The following is a 16,388-nucleotide window of genomic DNA, read 5'->3' as shown; positions in this document are numbered from 1 at the left end:
TACAATCTCTATGTGCAATAAATGTTAATCATTATCATATACCCATCTATGTAAAATAAGTATTTATCTCTTCATTTTACTCTTCATCCAATCCCAGAGATTTCCCTGCTTTGCTTTCTCCCACCCCCTTAATATATCACCAATGAATTTCATGTAACCCACTTTACGCCTCCTCCTTTTATTGTAATGCATAAAATACAGTGCAAAACTGCCATTCTCTGAAGCATTTTCTCAATCCATTGAGATTTTGCTTCCTAGCACTTGTTGTCACTTTGGCTTAAGTAAACTCATAAAAATTCTTATAGCTTTAGACATTTCTTACATTGACAACTACTACTCGAAATAGCAGCCATTATCAAGGTAAAGAACATTAGTTTGGTTAATGCTGAAAGAAACAGGGAGCAAAGAGCCTTCTAGGTCCTAGTATCACCCCCTTTTAGAAGAACCTTTGGTTGAGTCAGTTGACAGAGGAGAAATGTGATATGGTGAGTCCCAGGCATAGTGTCCCAAAACAGTATAGAAAGGTGATTTTACAGCTATGAGAAAGTTGCTATATAACCTGTACACTCATTAAGCTTTCAACACACCAGGAATATTCACACTGAATTATTTATTGCCTATGTATTTAAATTTTTATTATTGCTTAGAAACACAACTGACAATGCCAAATACAATATTTTGATTACACCTCTATATTTAGAAACATTACAAAATTTTTAAAAATTATAGATAATAATTACATGTTCATGTTAAGCTGCTGATTGACAAATTGACTTAAATGCATAGTATATTTTTCATGCTATTTTGTATTCTTTAAGTTCAGTCACTCCTTAAAATAACTCTCTATACAAATTGATTATCTTGACTCCATCAGTTTGAATGGTCCAAGAAACTGCATTACAGCTTCAACTGAAATCAGGTTTTAAAAATTATTCCAACAGTAGGTGTATCAACAATTAAAGCTGTATCCTTACTGAAGATTTCTAGATTTACCATCTACACTACTCTCAGCACATTTTAACATTTTGTATTACTGTATATTCAGCATTTGAAAGCCTATCAGTAGTATATGCCCATAGGAAATATATATTTTAAGATGTAGAATTTAATTATTTTAGGCAATAAAATTATATTAATGTTCTAATGAATGCATTAAATGCATTAAATGTCTTCATTTGCCATGACTGCTCCCACAAGTTCATGTAATCATCTTCCAACAAACTGACATAGTGTCATTTTATTTTATCTCGGATGTTTGGTCCAAAATAAACAATTCCAAATATGGAATTTCCTCCCAAATCTAAGTGGGTAAATCAAAGCACTACATAATTTTATCTGTATATTAGTCAGTTTCTTTAAAGAACCAATTGGATATAGAACCAGATTTATTATAAGGAATTGGGTTATGTGTTATGGAGGCTGAGAAATCCCAAGATGTGCAGTCTGCAAGCTGGAGACCAGGGAGAACTGGTGGTTTAATTCTGGTCTAAAAATCAGCAGCTTCCAGATCCAAGAAGAGCTCATGTTTCAGTTCACGTCAAAAGGCCGGAAAGATCACCATCCAGGTCATGCATTTGGATAGGAGGAGGTCCCTCTTATTAGAGAGTGAGACTATTTCTATTTAGGTCTTCAGGTGATTGGATAAGAGTCACCCATATCTACTACTTCAAATGCTAATTTTTTCTAGAAACACTCTGCATACACACCTAGACATAAAGTTTGATCCAATATCTGGGCAGCCTGTGGCCTAATGAAGTTGATACGTGTTATGGAATAAATGGTTGTTTGCCCTAAAAATAACTATGTTGAAGTCCTAACTCCCAAGGCGAAGGTATTTGGAGATGGGTCTTTAAGGAAATAATTAGGCTAGGTGAGGTTATAAGGATGGGGACCTCATGATGGGATTAGTGCTCTTATAAGAAGAGACACCAAAGAGCTTAATGTCTCTCCACTATGTGAGGACATAGCAAGAAGTTGGCCATCTGCAAGCCAGAGAGTTTTCATTAGGAACTGAATGAAATGGCACTTTGATGTCCATCATCTTGAACTTCCCAGCTACCAGACTGTGTGAAATACATTTCTGTTATATAAGCCACCCTGTCTATGGTGCTTTGTTGCAGCAGTCCAAACAAACTAATACATAAATTAGGCATCAAAATATGGAATCATATGTAAATAAGAAGGGGAAGAAAAAGTGCTGAAAACAGAAATGCTAGCAGCGGTTCTCCACCTGTGGGTCGCGACCCCTTTGGGGGTCAAATGACCCTTTCACAGGGGTCGCCTAAGACCATCCTGCATATCAGATATTTACATTACGATTCATAACAGTAGCAACATTACAGTTATAAAGTAGCAACGAAAACAATTTTATGGTTGGGTCACAACATGAGGAACTGTATTTAAAGGGCCAGAAGGTTGAGAACCACTGTGCTAGAGGGTTCCATAGAAAGGGAAACTATTAGATAATCTAGAGGATGAAAAAGTAAGCTTGCTTAAAGGTTTTTAAAGGGAGAATTTACTAGTACAGATGCTTTTTCCTGCCTCAACAGAAAAACCCCAAGCATTAAATTAAAAGTTATAGATTCTGTTGGTTGTAGACTTAACACAATTGAATTTGAAACCCTATGGAGTTATTGATTCTGACATATTCTGGACTCACCTGAAACAGATACACTAAAAGGGGGCGGGTGTCATCATGAAACCAGGATCCACACAAAGAAAATGAGAACTCTGCAATGTGCCCAAGCTTCATTACCAGGATGTCTGCAAATAGATTTATGCCCTAACTACATTTCCCAAGGCAAGAGATTAAAGAATTTCTTTCTGTGAAAGCTGACTTGCCAAAGGGAAAGAACTCCAGAATATTACATTTGGAGTCCTCTATTAAAAAAGTAAATCCCCCCAGGCTCTCAAAGTGTGCAATTAGCATTTTAGTCTCTCATTGTTAACTATGAAGGTGTAAGGGTGCGATGTTTAATGTTTTCATAAACTGTTTTGTTTTTTCTCTCCTGGTAGGTGGTGGGATTGTATTTTCCTGTTGGTTGAATTGAGGCATAACCATTGCTTTGGTCAATAGAATGTGAGTAGAAGTGTTTTTTTTTTTTTAATTTTTCCATTTCTGGACAGAAACATCAACAGCTTATTTCTGTCATAGTATTGGATATGACCCACTACTGTCACTCCATCGGCCAGGGTCACGGAGCAAACATTATGGTGACACAGAACAGATCCCCAAAGCAAACTTTGATGAACAGATAGCAGGAGACATAATTTAAACTTTACTTTATTGGCAAGATTGTGGAGACACTTTTTTATTTCAGTATAATATAGTTATCCTTACTGATATAACAAAAAAAATCCCAAGATATTTGAGCAAAGGCTCTAATAAAAGACATATTTCAAAGCAAACAAAGGAGAAACAAATAATTTAGAGGGGAAAAAAACACACACACACACATTTACTTTGAGGAAAAACTTTAACAAAATAGCAATTTTATTAGAGTCCTAGAGAGGATACAGAAAAGATGGGCAATGAAATAAAGAACAATGAGATAACAATGAGTATATCTTTGAAAATTAAATTTAAGAAAGAATAAAAAAGAAGATAATTAAAATATAAGATATAAGTTGAGGAAGTTTCCAATGAACTAGAATAAAATATAGGTAAAGATTATTTGAAATGTAAGATAACACTATGAATGTTAGCATTCTCCAACATCATAATATGAGTTGCAGGAAACAATTAAAACAAAAGAAAATATGAGGAAGTGAAAACTAAATAAATTAAGTAAGGCAACTTTCCTAAATTTAGAAATACAAATTGCTTTATATTGAAATAAAATAACTATTCAAGAGTAAAGGGAAAAATAAATTTAGATCCCCATATTAAGATATATCATGTACAATCTAAAACTGTAAAGACAGGGAAAATTATTACTAGGAGACTGTTTTGATTTTTATTTCAGAAGCCTCTATGTTGTTTTTTAAGCAAAGATGACTGATATGTTTTTTATTACTTTTCTTGTGGTTGTTCATACTCACTGGAGGATATTTTTCTATTGATTTTTAGGGAGAGTGGAAGAGAGAGGAAAAGACAAAGAGAAACATCAAAGCGAGAGAAACACATTGACTAGTTGTCTCCTGCAAGAGTCCAGACTGGGGAGGAGCCTGCAATCAAGATACGTGCCCTTGACTGGAATTGAACCCAGGACCCTTTGGTCCACAGGCCAATGCTCTATCCACTGTGCCAAACCGGCGAGGGCCTTTTTATTCCTATTAAAGCACATCTCTCAGACATGTAAAGGCTTATCTTCTTTGCTGTTCTGTATTTCAGTTGTGTTCTTAAGAAATTTGAAGCCCCTTTGAGTCCTGCATGTACAATGCAGCATCCCGATTCTTCAGCATGAAGGGGTTATTCCCAGCTGCTGGGAGTGAAGCTGGATAACAGGCCTTGGCTTCCAGCCCTCTTTATGTATTGCTCTTCTGGGGAAAAAAAGTTATTTTTCCACTTTCCCACCCATTTATGCATTGTGAAAGTCCAGAGACCTGGCTTCTTGCAACACACAACACATCCCTGAAGCATCATCTAGCTTTCCATATCCCATCTGAGTCAGCTGAAATTTTATTTAAAGTGCATTGCAATTTATTTTTTCTATCTTTCCAATCATGCTTTCTCTTTTTCCACACAGAAGTTGATCTTTAGAGCACTGGCTAGTAATATAAATATACCATCAGCTCATTTTCATCTCACAGTGTGTTTCCTGCGGAAACTAATAGTCAGCGATGGTTCCAGAAGTGGGCTGAGAAAAGACACTGAGAGAGGATGTTGCAGCTGAATCACTACATGCAGGTTGGTCATAAGGACCCCATCACTGGTGGGTCAAGTGCTTATCCCTAGCATGTGTAGGGATGTGTTAGTAATGTGTTAACATTTTCATCAGTGTGAAATGTGGTTTTATGACATTGGAAGAACATGCACTAGCAATGGTACATATCAATCATCTGAGAAATACAAATAGTAATTAAAAGGACAGTGGAAATGGCCACTGGAGGAGAACTACAGAAAAGGCTGTGAATGATTAATCATTAAGTGAAGGCTTATATAATAGCCAATGATGAAGTTGGCAGCTTAATAAGAGACATTCATCTCCATCAGCTAGAAAGCAAAGTTTAGGTCCAGGATCACGAATTAATCATGGGACGAGTTGAGTTCTAGAGAAGTTTGAATCTCAACCTAAGTATAAATGTTATACTGAGGTCCAGGGCTTAAATAAAAAAGAATAAAACCCTGTCATAAGAGATGGAGAGATACGAGTTAATACATTCAATATTTTTCAATCCCCCAATTATTGGTGACTCCTCAGAATTTCAAGTATTGGCTCATTCCTTCTTTTCTTGAAGAAAACACAGACACTATGTTTATAAGTCAAAACATAGTCTCCCCAAGATCTGCTTTCTCCCTCTCTCATCTCTTCTTCCTCTCCCTCCTTCTCTCCCACCTTTCCTCCCTCTGTCGTTGTCTCTGTGTATCTTTATCATTTCTCTCTCTCTCTCTCTCTCTCTCTCTCTCTCTCTCTCTCTCTCTCATTTCTACCTCTAATCTATCTCTGGGTCTCTCAAATGGGTTGCACACCCCATGGGAAGAGTTAACTGAACATTTACATTGTTTGGAATTGTCATTGCTTCGGTAGAAATATAAAAGAAATAATAATATTTTATACTGCTTGTTATTGTTTTTTGTTGTTGTTGTTTTGTTTTTACTGATCACAAATAATATCTTTAGTAGTCTATCAACTAATTGTTCTCCAGGTGTGGGCAGCATCAGTATCACCTGGGAGGTTTTGGAAACCTGCTCCTCTCCAAAAACTGCTCCCCTCCAAAAACCTGCTCTCTCTCTCTCTCTCTCTCTCTCTCTCTCTCTCTCTCTCTCAGAACCTCAGGCCCTTTAGTCCGCAGGCCAAAGCTCTATCCATTGAGCCAAACCAATCTGCACTCTTCTCTCTTTTTTTAGGGGTTAAGGCAGAGGGTTTTGAATCTGTACCAAAAGGAGGGAAAAACCAATCTACTTGGACACAGAGCAGTCCAGGTAAGACCCCAGAGGCTTGAAAGAGTGTACAATTGGGGAATTATGATGTGTTCCAAGAATGGAAGTATTGGTTTTGGGTGAAGATCCAAATTATTGTGAGAGGGCAAAGTTCACTCTTACACCTTTTTTTTTCTTTCTGGTAAATTCAACTAAGACCACTTGTTGAGGTTAAAGCACTCACATTTGCCTCTTGTTGATCACTGAGAGAGAAAGAATTCTAGAGCGCCCCTGTAGTTAAATTGTGAAATCCCTACATGAGGAGAGAGAAAAGAAGAATATATAATTTTTTCCCATGTCTCTAATATTCAGAAATATTCCCTTGAGGAAATTGGGGAGAAGAGACAGGGAATAAGGTTATGTGTGTCTAGCTGCTGATAAGCCTTCTCAAACTTTGAAAGAATAACAGGATAACTCCCTGTGGACTAAAAGGCAACTCTGGCCAGCCTCGGTCTGGAAGAAAGTCTTGGCTTAATAGTCCTTTTCCAGAGAGCAGGTTGTCTAATTTAGTGAAGAAGTTGCACCCTGTGTATGTTTTCCATCCCATTCACCTCATCCTCTTAGATTTCTTCTCCTCAAAGCCAATTTAATAGTTGTATCTCAGACTCAGGGTCAAAAACCGCTTGGATGAGTTGTCACACCTGTATACTACTCTCACCTCACCCTAGCATAACCACGTGTACATGTTTATCTAGATGAAAAGATGGTGAGAATATCAAGAGAGAATATTGGGAGAGCTATGGGTATATTGACTACTTATTATCTCATCCTAATCTCTAATTTATTATTGCAGTTTTTCCAGATCACTAGTTTTTGGTGTGCTTTTCTCTGAAGTTTTCCCTGCCCCTTTACTTCACCATTGACTGCACTCACTCTACAGGGACTGTAATGTGTTAAAAGCACAGTGTAACTAATAGAAATAAAGAGTGCAATGCCCCCTCCCCTAAGGTACTCCTTCTAGATGGAGTCTCTCACTGATGGTCAAAGACAAACAACAGGGTAGATGGATGGTAGAGGGCTCAGTTGGAATGGGTAGCAATTGGAGAAACAAAACCTTAAAAGGGGAATCCTTTTTCTTTCCCCCACCTTCCCCTCACACCTACACATAAAGCAAAAATGCAGTCATGTGATTTGTCTGGAAGCAGCCATTCTCTTACTTGACCCTGTCTTCTTGACTTTTATAATGGAATAAGAAGAGCACTTGACTCATTCGGGACCTCTCATGGTCTCCAAAGTGATTGGATCTGGGATTGACCCATGACTCAGCCTGAGCCTACAAAATACCTTCCCTTGGATTTTTCAAATTTGGGCTATAGGTTAATACCATTTTCTTTCTGCTCAATAAGCTGTGTAAATGTGTACTGAGATCTTCAGGCAACAAAGTTTCTGTCCTCATGGAGAAACTAAACCAAAATAATGAAGTGAACACCCAGAGAGAAAATAGTGAGAACATTGATGGTGTCTGATTTCCTGGTTCCATCTACTCTAGGGGCAACCCTAGCTTTGCCTTTTCTCTGTCTGATTACATGAACTTATAAATTCCTTTTTGGACTAAACAAGTTTAAGTATATTCCTATTACCAGAAATCAATGAGTCTTAAAATAAAAGTGACATGATCACAACTACCAGACTGTTTATCTATGAATCTTAGCCCCAGCAGCACCCCAACTATCAATTGTTATAAAAGTTATTTTCCCTAATATCATACCTCTAGAAAGGAATGGCTTTGTAATAATTGAAAATTTTTGACTCTAATAGTTGCTGTATGACAAATGGTATACTTCCCTAGTTTGCAAATAACTGGGTGATAATATTTGTTCCAAATTTTTCAGGCATAAAATTTATACATTAGTTTAGTAAGATATGTGCAATGAAGATCTAACATTTTGTTTTTTTAAAAAGAGCTGCCTCTTATCAGGAGCTTACCATTACATTTGTCCTTAACCCCTATTATGCACAGTTGTGACAGGAGCTCTGGTTTGCCTTGGTATGTAAAGAAATTGGGAATTAGCAATATTGTATTTCTAACAGTGACCTTGACATATTCTTAGTTATATTATTGCTGGTTCAACTCCTCTCTCTCTCTCTCTCTCTCTCTCTCTCTCTCTATCTATCTATCTATCTTTCTCTCTCTCCAAACCTGGGACCCTTCAGTCTGCAGGCCAAAGCTCTATCCACTCAGCCAAACCAGTCAAGACTCTTTAGATGGAAGCGAAAACAACCTCAAAAAGAATGAGGTAGAGGATTAATTTCCAGAGCACTCACAAATGCCATTTCAGTACAATATTGTTGGTTTAATTGAAGTGCCTATTTTAGTATACTAATTATTATTTGTAACTCTATATGGATATGTAGAAACTTCAGCCATTTGAAAAATTAAACATACTTTAGATGATTGTTTTTACTTAAAACATAAATGTGAATGATTTATAACAAATGAACACTTAAATTATTAACTATAGCTGTATAGACATTTTCTTGCGTTGTCATTGTTAATCAGTTATACTTAACAGAACCACTTCTATATCTTACAGAAAACTTTGTTATGCTAGAATTACAGGGCTAAAAATGCTGTCTGTGTGAAGTTTTCCTCATGCTGGATGACATTAAAACTGGATTAAAGACAAATTAGGTGTCTTGGTGTGGTCCTCTTTGGATTCCTTTTGTTTGGGGTTCTCTGCGCTTCTTGGACTTGTAAGTCTATTTCCTTCACCAGGTAGGGAAAGTTTTCTGTCATTATTTCTTCAAATAGGTTTTCAATATCTTTCTCTCTCTCTTCTTCTGGCACCCCCATAATTCAGATGTTGGTATGCTTGAAGTTGTCCCAGAGGCTTCTTACACTATCTTCATATTTTTGGATTCTTTTTTCTTTTCTGGTTGGGTGTTTTTTGCTTCTTGTATTTCAAATCTTTGACTTGATTCTTGCGATCCTCTAGTCTGCTGTTCCTCTATGTATATTATTCTTTATTTCAGTCAGTGTATGCTTAATTTCTAGTTGGTTCCTTCCATATCCTCGAGGATCTCACTAAATTTATCAGCGATTTCTAGAAAATTCTTGAAAAACCTTATAACCATGGTTTTGAACTCTATATCCAGTAGTTTGCTTTCCTCCATTTCTGTCATTTGTGACCTATTTCTTTGTCTCTGCATTTTTTATGCTTCCCTGTGTTGATAGAGTAGCTTTCTGTGCTAGGTGTCCTATAGGGCCCAGTGGCTTAGCCTCCGCAATTCCCTGAGGTGGACACTCTTGGTGCACCCCTTTGTGGGCTTTGTGCACAGTCTTGTTGTAGTTAAGCCTTGATTGTTGTAGATATCACTGGGAGGAATTTACCTCCAGGCCAATTGGCAGTGAGAATCAGCTGTGTCTACAGTGGGAGAACTTCTGTGCTGGAGACCAGCTTAGGGACAATACTTGCTTCAGTGGGGCTTTGGTGCTCACTGAGTCTGCCCCCTGAATGTGTCCCTTATGGATATGAGGAGTTGTAATCTGGATGGTCCCACTTTGACCACTGGGTACACTGGCTCTTGGATCTCTAAGGAGGTGCTAATTTAGCCTCTTCCTGAGGCTACCCAGCAGGAGCTATGGAGAGATCTGCAGATTCCTCTTCTTTGTTTGGGGTTTGGAGGTGCCCAGATGAGGCCCAGCTGTGAAGCAATTCAAGCTGCTGTGGGGCCTTGGGCTTCTTTTGGATGTTCTGGGTCTCTCTGATCCAGCTGCAGTTTGTTAGGTAATTTTAGATTTCAAAGGGCCAGGTCATTCATATGCAAAAGCCTCTGTGCACAGCTTGGGTGGGGTGGGTCTCAGGGAATCAACAGGGCAGAGAAAACAGCTATGGCTGGTCTTCAGCCCTGCCCCGAGGCCCCGGGTCTCAGTGTCCCATGGTAATCGCTGTAAGCACCTCTGAGAGAAAGCCACCCTTGAGTACCGCTTGATGCCAGACAGTCCATTTTCTCCCTGTATGAGTCTGAGTCCCCAGAGACTCGCCCAGAACTGGAATTCAGAGCAGTCAGGAGCTTGAGACTCCCTCCTGATTGCAAAAGACAACTGTGTCCTCAGTTGCCAGCCCTTTCCGAGTATGCCTCAGTACCACTGCACTTTACTTCCACACCTCCTCTGAGTCTCAGTGTGCTTTTCTCTTTCCTTCTAGTTGTAGAATTTCCACTCAGCCAGCCTTCCTGTGGTTCTGGATGATGTCTGTTTTGTCTTTTAGTGGTAGTTTTGAAGTGGTTGTGCAAGGCAGCAATTTCAGGTGTTTACCTATGCCGCCATAATTAAAATGCCAAGAGCAAAAGACAAAGAGAGAATCCTAAAAGCAGCAAGAGAAAAACAGTTAGTTACCTACAAGGGAGTACCCATACGATTGTCAGCTGATATCTCAACAGAAACTATGCAGGCCAGAAGGGAGTGGAAAGAAATATTTAAAGTGATGAATAGCAAGAACCTACAACCAAGATTACTTTACCAGCAAAGCTAAAAGATTCAGAATTGAAGGTCAGATAAAGAGCTTCACAGATAAGAAAAAGCTAAAGGAGTTTATCACCACCATACCAGTATTATATGAAATGCTGAAAGGTATCCTTTAAGAAGAGGAAGACAGAAAAAGGTAAAGATAAAAATGATGAGCAACAAATACATATCTATCAACAAGTGAATCTAAAAATCAAGTGAATAAATAATCTGATGAACAGAGTAAACTGGTGAATATGATAGAATCAGGGTCATAGAAAGGGAGTGGACTGACAATTCTTGGGGGGGAAGGGGTGTGGGAGGTGGGGGAAGAGACTGGACAAAAATCGTACACCTATGGATGAGGACAGTGGGGGGGGGGTAAGGGCAGAGGGTGGGGTGGGAACCGGGTGGAGGGGAGCTATGGGGGAAAAAAGTAGGAACAACTGTAATAATCTGAATAATCTGAACAATATTTATTTTTTAAAAAAGACAAATTAGGTTGCCAATAACATGCTATTTGCAGTCATGCTGAAAGATGGGCACAGGACTTCTGAATCACAGTGAGTGCCATTTGTTCTAGCAATTGTAAATGCTCCACTCGAGAAGTCTGAAGAAGACAACGAGGGACAGATGATAGAATCCCTGTGTGCAAGCCAAGGTTTGCATTAGCATATGCTGTTGAAAGCTTTCTCAGAAGTCTCCTACCTAAGCACCACACATTTGCAACAGAGTGTTGATAGACCCAGGCACTGAAATCCCTTTGGAAGCTTTGAGTGTCACGCTCCAGACAGCTAATGAATTACAGAATGAGATCTGAGTCCAGCATTGGAAGCGTCTCCTTTTGAAAATGTCTTATTAATCATTTTTAGACTTCCACAGTTTCATCACTGTCAGAAACAAGCCATAGTACAATTAAATGAAAAGCCAGAATCATCAGAAGGTTATAAAATTCATCCAGCTCGCAAATGAAAAAGACTTGATGTCAACACAGCATGATGAACTGAACCTTTAAGAAACCTTGAAAAAGATGTGGGTAAAGTATCTGGCAAACAGTGGTTTTAAACCATAATAGGAACAAATATAAATCAGGAATTCTTATAAACGGAGATCCCCAGGATCCAACTCCAAAGATTCTGTTCTGTCCTGAGACCCACGCTCCTCCATGACCACTTTTATGGTACCCATTGCTACCTGTCTTATTCAGGATTTCTGAAAACAAGATTTCTTTTCTGTATGAAACTCCTGATAATTGACATGGGCAATAAAACTGATAAAAATGTATGATATTTGGAAAGGGGAGATTTTTGTCTCACATAGAACATAGTAGAGAAGGGGCCATTCAAGAATAGGCATGTAAATTTAAGAGCTATGACCAACAGAGATCTCTGACCATTAGCCTTTATGAGAACTTGTAGGAGGAAAGCATAGAAGAGCAGTGAACTAAGCCCAAAGTCCAGTCCTTCAAAAGTATAAGTTCTACCAAAGAAGGAAGAAATAGAAAAGAAAAAGTTAAAATAAATAGCCATTGGAACAGGAGGAAAATATGGTGTTAAAACAAATGTTTTGTTTTGTTTTAAAAGTAGCTGTTCTGGGATGTACAAAGAGGAGAAAGTCTCTTACAGTCAGTAAATGGGTGTTTTCTATTAGATATAAAATTTAAAAACTATAATACTCCTGTAAGAAAAAGTGCTGATCCTTTCAAAAAATAGTTTCTACCGATTCCCTCTGAGCAATGCATTACTAAAATACTAGACCCAGTGCATGAAACCCCTGCACAGGTAGGGTCTGTAGGGATTGCCAGCTGCTGGCTGGGGCCTTCCTTTATTCCGTGCTGCCCCCTTGTGATCAGTACATGTCACAGCAAGCTATCAAACTCCCAGGGCAGTCGAACTCTGGAGGGATCACTTTGCATTTTAGGCTTTTATATATATACACTGAGTGGCCAGATTATTATGACCACCTCATCAGGACTTCATTGGGCCACCTTTTGCCTTCAATACTGTGGCGATTCTTCTTGGCATTGACTCCACAAGATGTTGAGTGGTGATGTGAGGAATCTTACACCATGCCTGATTAATAGCACTGTCCAGTTCTGTGAGATTTGGCGGTTGTGGAACCAGCTGCCTGATGGTTCTTTGAACTTCGTCCCACAAATGCTCTATTGGATTGAGATCTGGTGATTGTGGGGGCCACCTAAGCACAGTAAAGTCTCCCTCATGTTCTTGAAACCACTCCTGCACAAAACGAGCACTGTGGCATGGCACATTGTCTTGTTGGAAGAAGCCATCTCCATTGGGATACACTATCAACATGATAGGATGAACTTGATGAGCAATGATACTTAAGTATGTTGTGCTATTCAAATGTTTATAATGATCTGGCCCTCCAGCAACTTCAGTGGGAAATTATAGCTAATTTGCCTACAAACATCAGGTGGTCATAATAATCTGGCCACTCAGTGTAGATCCACTGTGGAATAAATCTGTAGAGGTGCATTTGACTGGAGCTGAAAAGCCTTACTAAATTTAAATTTTAAAAAATGATAACACAATAGGGTTAATCAAGAGAAATTTTATAAGGGAATTTTTGTATAATTGCATACTTATAAAGTAATAACACCATTATTTATTTTTTAAATTACAATATATTACACCACCTCTAGATGCTTAAAAATTGAACCTTATTTACTTGCACTCAGACACAGCAGTTTTAGGTAAAAATTAAAATCATAAATGTTTCTGATATATTGAGAGAATAAGTCCAAGTTTATTACAGTACACACACCATGATGCAAATATTATAAAAAAGACATATATGTATGTGTGTGCACAGACACATGAACACATGCAGAGTTTTATTTCTCTTTAAATGGCCTTTCTTGCCACAACCCCAAAATCCAGATTTAAAAAGTTCATTTTTTAGTTCTTGGCTTTCCTGCTTTTTCCTTTTGCTGATGATGTACACTTTTTTCACTTTCCAATTCCCTCCAGAGTCCGGCTATCTAATGTACAAATATGGTTAGTGGTCATAAATGCAACCAATTGTTCTCTGTTAATTCATTAGCCAGATAATGTGCTACCTCTCCAAGGAAATGCAATGCCTAACTCTCTATATACATCTCCTATAAAAAGCACACTGGGGAAAGCACTAATGCTGGAAATTTAAAAAGATCCAACTGGGAGTTAATTTATTCAAGGGAGACTTCTTAGAGTCCTTTAAATCACATTAATAGAGTGGCTGCCTGCTCTATGAATGCATAAATCAGTCTTAGGTGCTACAATTTCCTAAAAAAAAATGGGAATATGTTCAGTTTGATTTTTTTCTTAGAATGACAGCAAACAAAATGCTTTTTGTTATTATTAGTGGTAATATTTTTCACTATCAAGGTTTTAATAAATAGTATTAGATTTGAAATTTTAATGATATGGTAGATTTGTAGAGTCCTTTTTTATAATAGTGTGACGATCTATGCATAGTGGCTAAATAGGGAATGGAAAATAATCATATTTAATTGAATTTTGATTAATAGGTAACCTATAACCATTCTTATGATCATAAGACTTGGCTATATTAATTATTATTTGAAAAGAATGGGTGAATACAAGGAAGATGCTTATATTAATAGTCTTATTTTACTGTAAATATTTTCTAATTGCTGTATTTCCTCTACTCTCAAAACTTCAATCATCATCTCTATGCAAATGATCTCTCATCTGAGTTCAAGGCATTGTTTTTCCAAATTGTACCTGCATACTTCACTTATACTGCTCACCAGAAAATTATATACAACATGTATAAAATGTATAACATCATGATTTTTTTAAAAAAGCTTTAGTTAGCATACCAAAAACATAGAAACACAAGAAAAACGTTACCTAGTATAAATATAAAAATAGTGTTTTTAATGTAAACCAAGTGTTCAAAAATGTGAAATATTTTAACAAAATACATGCTATTTACACAGAACCTTTTGAAAGCAGCCTCCACAGTTATCGTATGAGATCATCATGATGAAGTCATAATAAACAATGAATCAAACACATCACCAGTATTTGTATTGGTCAATAGGATAAACTAATTTAATTTAAACAGATACAATTTATTGTGACATACAAACCAGGGAGGCAGAAAGTGCCAGTTCTAGGATTCCAGACACAGCTGCTGCATGTGGAGGGAGGAAAACCATTCCAGTGGACACCTACCAATTAGCCCATTCTTTCATTTAAATGCAAACTGGCTGCTGATTCAATTTAATTACTGCTTAAGAAAGGTACTGAATAGATCTGCAAAAATAAACCTCCAGGAGAAATGATCAAAGTGCAATGATCAAATATCACAGTACATATCAGTCTACCCCTCTTCTGTCTGCTGCTTCAAAGAAATGTTTAACCAATTTAAAGGGTCTGCAAAGAAATTGCAGACAAGCTATAACTTTGAGTGCATCAACTGGACCATTATTAAGAATGTCAATTCATCAGAATTCTGGAGGACAGAAGTCACAAAACGTAGTATCAACACTCAAAACATTTTATGGCAACTGTGTGGGAAAGGTCCCAGTTGAGACCATGGTGAATTTTGAGTGTAGCAGAGAGAGTTATTGACAAACCTAGGACAACAGGAGCCCAAATCACAAACCTGAAAGAAAAACAAAGCTGTCAGAGCCAATCACTGCCCAGTGATGACAATGATGACAGGACAAAACTAATGGAAAAGAGAGATTTTTCTTCAACCTGGTGTCCACTGGAAAAGTAGAAGCAGCACTAAATGAAAATATCTGTAGTGTAGAGCATGAACTTAGAAGCATTCCAGCAGAGTCAGAGTTAAATACAGTTCCATTGTCAAGAAAGGCATGAGTGAAAGATTCGTTTGGTAATTCTATTATCAACACACCTCTAAAAGGTCACAAAGTGATTTCTCAAGAAACTTCAGTAGATCTTATATCTTCAAGCTGCTAAAGTTCCTTGGACAGCATCATTTTAAAACTGTGCACATATACCAGTAGGAACCCTCTTGTGGCTATTAATAGAGTTGATACCTTTTTGTTTAGATTTTACCTAGATACAGGTAGAAGAACCAGAAAATGATCCTGTAGGGATTACTTTAAATTCCTCTGATCTACCTAAATATGAAAGGTGCAATGGCTGAAAATTGCCAGTAGTGTTTCTTCAAAGGATGTGAGCAGTTTATCAAAAGCTGAGCTTGCAACTGCAAATGAATATGGAGGATAAAGTTTGCAATAATTGTACAGGAACAAATAAGTTAGCAAATTTAGAGGAACAGTATATAATTTTAATTTTTCAAAATGGCCTTGATCCTCAAGCAAATATGATATTTAAAAGTATCATTACTGAAATTGGTGTAAAAAATAATGCATTTTTTCCAAAAATTCCCTTTGAAGCATTGCCTGTGTGACTCAGAGGTTGAGAGTTTTATTTATTTATTTATTTATTTATTTATTTATTTATTTATCTATCTATCTATCTATCTATTTATTTATTTATTTATTTATTTTATTGCTGAAAGTATTACAAAGGGTATCACATATGTGTCCTTTTTTCCCCCCGCCCTTGACAGTCCCCTAGCCTCCCCTACCCCCCAGTGTCTTATGTCCATTGGTTATGCTTATATGCATGCATACAAGTCCTTCCGTTGATCTCTTACCCCCCTCCCTCCTGCCCCCCAACCCTCCCCGGCCTTCCCGCTGCAGTTTGACAATCTGTTTGAGGCAGCTCTGCCTCTGTATCTATCATTGTTCAAAAGTTTATAATGGTCTCTATTGTCCATGAATGAGTGAGATCATGTGGTATTTTTCCTTCATTGACTGGCTTATTTCACTTAGCATAATGCTCTCCAGTT

At 37.6% G+C, this 16,388-nt stretch overlaps 1 pseudogene; it reads left to right on the top strand.

Annotated features, from left to right (window-relative positions):
- Positions 1-14,854: 14,854 nt before the first annotated feature.
- On the top strand, positions 14,855-15,944 carry LOC132232514 (sentrin-specific protease 6-like; annotated as a pseudogene).
- Positions 15,945-16,388: the final 444 nt, after the last annotated feature.

The sequence above is a fragment of the Myotis daubentonii genome, chromosome 4, assembly GCF_963259705.1.
Source record: "Myotis daubentonii chromosome 4, mMyoDau2.1, whole genome shotgun sequence".
Lineage (NCBI taxonomy): Eukaryota > Metazoa > Chordata > Mammalia > Chiroptera > Vespertilionidae > Myotis > Myotis daubentonii.
The sequence above is the reverse complement of the archived record's forward strand: the minus strand, read 5'-3'. Positions and strand labels throughout refer to the sequence as shown.